Below are 4010 nucleotides of genomic sequence, written 5' to 3'. Positions count from 1 at the left end.
TAATCTTACGTATATTCCTAAATGTGATATTGGGTGTAACTTAAGCCTACCATGGTTTTCTGAATGACTTAGGTTTTGTTTATTGTTGTGATAATAAAATTGATAAACTTTTTTAGACCAACATTTCTTTAATACATAGCCTCTAGGTTAATGGTCACACTGCAGGCTATAGGTAAAAGTTCACAGTGCCTTTATAGGCCTATATACAGTTCTGCTTTACCCAAAGCTTTTCCTTTTCATTTTTTATAAACCTAGCCTATATCCTATTATTAATTTATTATTTTATTTATTATTATTATTAAGCCTATCACGTTTCTTATCCTTGTGTTATAATTTATACAGTTTATAATGTAAATATGTTATACCCCGTTTGTGAAACTGCCCATTTCATGAAATGAGTAAACCAATTGACTACTTCATGAAATGGGCAATTTGATGCATGAATCTTGAAACTTATGCATAACAAGTTGTCTTTTATAAATAACCAGAAAAAGTATTCAATGAAGGTGGTTGTTGATGAAATCCCTTTAAAAACCTTATGTCCTTTTTATAAATGGACTATAATATATATATATTATATATTATATATATATATTAAATTATAATTATTATATATTAAATACACATATATCACATAATGGCACTAAAGCAATATTACAGTATTATTAATAATATATAATAAATATTATATATATATATAATTATTAGATATTAATATAGACCTAAGCCCGTTATATATTATTATTATATACAATTATAAACTGTTATTAACTTACAAACAACAAGGAAGAAATGCTGTGATAGACTTAAATTAATAATAATAAAATGGGCTAAGTTTTTCTAAATAATTCACTAAACATTGTTTAGCCTTAAAGGTTTCCACTGGTTAACTTAAAAACAAAAAGCATGTTCATCTTTCTCTAAAAACTTTCTAAGAAAAAAATGACAAAAATGTGACGGAAAAATAAAAAATAACAAAGGCTAACCTCCTAGGCTTATACAAGTAGAAGCATTATATTTTTATTTTGATGAAATAAATTAGATCCGATATATATGTGGCATTTGCACTAAGCAGCTTTATTCCAGCATTTCATTGCATATGGTCCTATAGCGGAATGTGCAGTTAGGCTAATCCTTGTTATAAATTATATATAGTTTGATAATGTATGGCATTACATAAAGCTTAATGGCCTATTATGATTATGAATAATATTATTTTTCATTTACATAAATGCAATAGTATATGTGTGTGGTAATATAGTATATAAGATTTATATATATATATAGATATATAATATTTATATAGGTATATTATATAATATAATAATTATTATTATATTTATATATATTATATATATTATATTATATAAATTATAAATATATTATTATATTATATTGTATGTATGATGTATGTATGATATATAAAATATGACATATTGTTTATATCATAATAGCAGGCATATGCATATATATTAAAACATTTTTAAACTGTATAACTTACTGGCCACAAGGTTATAAGAAAGTGTCATCACATTCAAGGCATCATTCATCCATCCACTCATCATCCATAAGAAGAAGACAAGCAGGCAGGGCTTGGGTTTCTAATAATTCACTTAAACCACTGTTTAGCCTAAAGTTTCTTTCACTGGTTTACCTAAAAAAACAAAGAAGTCATTTCCTTGGCTAAAACTTACTTTTTCAACTAAAAAAAAAAAAAAAAAAGACAAAAAGCGAAAAAAAAATATAAAAAAAGTTATAAAGGCTATAACTTAGAGATATACAAGCGTACAGCACTCCTTAGCTATTATTTTTAACATTATAATACAGGACCTCCCCATTATATACTATATAATTAATATATAATCTTATGTTAGAACATATTAATAACATTTTATATCTATTACTTATATATACTAATAATTATTACTATTATATACTTAATATATAGATAACTTTATGTATATGATAATATGTTCGTCGTCGTAGGTTGTGAGGTGCTCGTAGTGTTGTGCACCTAAAGCCACTTTATTACACGGAATAACATTGCATTAAGCCGTATGTGGAAAAGGGTCCTTTTAGTTAGGATGTGAGTTAGGCTGTTAATACCAAAGCTATTGCATTACCGAAAAATGAAGGAATTAAAAATAGCATAGTATCGTACTGCCCATATGTGCATGAAAAGACAGTTAAAAGTACGCAAGGGACTATGTTGTGTAATTAGTATTTATAGGGTTGCAATAAAAATTTTGTTACTTGAATAAAAACAACAAAATATGTCACTAGGACTAGCGCTCGTTAGGCTAACCTAACCTAACCTACAGCCGAAGATTCGGCAACAGTATTAGCCTACCTTGCACAATTACCATGACTTTCTTTCATTCTAATATTTTGAACAAAACCTTGATGTACCTAAGCAGACTAATTTCAAGTAATACCATGGTTACAGTGAAAGGACTTACCCTGCTATTTCTCGTTGGCGTAAAATTTTCACGTTTTATCGTTCCGATCCATTTCCTGGCCAGTTCTTCATTCTTTGTTAAAGAAAAAACGTGCACTTTTGGCCCACTTCGACAATTCCCCTTGCAATACTGGACCACTCCCGTATTTGGCACTGTTTCTGGAGATATACATCCACAACATGTAGACACTCTCAAGGCAAAAGACGTAAAAATGCGAAGCACGGTGCACGGTAAACCATAACGACTTTTGTACAGACCGAAGACGGTCACGTACTTGTCCAAGCGCTACACGCGAATGCGATGACGTCACAGTGTTTTCTTTTCCGATCTGCGCGGCTTTCCTTCAGGGGGGCCATGGTTTGTTGCTCTTTAGATTTCCAGCAAATTTAAACCATAAATATTCTGTAAAAGTCCTATTTAGTCATTTATACTTGAATGTAGTAACAGGCTTATATTATTCGTTAATGTTGGTTTGCTAATGTCAATTCAGAGTAGAGTATCGATACCCTTCTTTAATACCTACCGTGAAACCTTACTCATAAGTGGTGGTTGACATAAAAATGACGTAAATTCATGAGTAATTGGAAATGCATCTTAAATAATGAGAAAATGTTTTAAAATTTGGGGAATACCAGTGGAAATCGTGAGAAACAATGCAGTAATGACTAATGAATGCAATATTATGACGAGACGAGAGAGAGAGAGAGAGAGAGAGAGAGCATAGGCCTATCTATAGAGATTCTTAATTCATTATATTTACTTGTATATTGACTTTCGGAGGTTAAATGATAATATTTTTTTCAAATATGTTTTAGAAGTAGAGAGAGAGAGAGAGAGAGAGAGAGAGAGAGAGAGAGAGAGAGAGAGAGAGAGAGAGAGATCTGCTTCCGTGAAAGTATATACCTATTTATAGCTACTTAATGATGTAAAGGCAGAAGAAAGAGCGGTGAGTCGGTGCACAGATACCTGTGATACAGTGTGATATGGCTGCCAAGATCGTGCTTCATATTTTATCTATACTAGATAAAATATGAAGGGGCCATAGTATTAAGGTTAATTCTCTACGAAATTCATACCCTAATCTTGATTTCATTCGACAGTTGCCGTGGAAATTTCAACCACCTGTAGGCTACGTTCATTCTTGCTCTCTCAATATAATCTCTACTTATGAAAATCGGTTTTCATCCACAAATCATTCACGAAAAAAGCTGTTCGGTAAAAATATTTATTACCACAAATAACTCACTGTCTATTGCACAGGCAATTGAAGTTTTGTATCGTTCAAAAAATGCTGATGTGTTGGGAGATTTTTCAGCCTCGAGGGAAAGTAATGCAACTGTGTAGGCTGACTACGACGAACTGCTTGTAATGGGAACAGCCAGAAAATCTTTGAGTTGACAGGCTACTCTAACATGGATAAAGATTCTTTAATGAAAATAGCTTTGTAAACAGTTACTAGCATTCGATTCGTGGTAACGTCAAAGTAATCAAAACATGAAACCCGTTACATAGCCAGTATCGAGTGACTTGTGTTGTCAGAGCTCGAAGTTC

The 4010-nt window shown here is 31.2% G+C and overlaps 1 protein-coding gene across 1 annotated transcript in view; it reads right to left on the bottom strand.

The window, feature by feature from the left end:
- LOC135224450 (synaptogenesis protein syg-2-like) overlaps nt 1-2716 on the bottom strand; it is a 563172-nt gene extending 560456 nt beyond the window's left edge. Inside the window, exon 1 of the mRNA XM_064263445.1 lies at nt 2460-2716. The gene's annotated coding sequence lies outside the window, so the exon portion shown is untranslated. The remainder of the gene's footprint in view (nt 1-2459) is intronic.
- Between the last annotated feature and the right edge of the window lie 1294 nt (nt 2717-4010).

Source organism: Macrobrachium nipponense, chromosome 12 (assembly GCF_015104395.2).
Source record: "Macrobrachium nipponense isolate FS-2020 chromosome 12, ASM1510439v2, whole genome shotgun sequence".
Lineage (NCBI taxonomy): Eukaryota > Metazoa > Arthropoda > Malacostraca > Decapoda > Palaemonidae > Macrobrachium > Macrobrachium nipponense.
The sequence above is the reverse complement of the archived record's forward strand: the minus strand, read 5'-3'. Positions and strand labels throughout refer to the sequence as shown.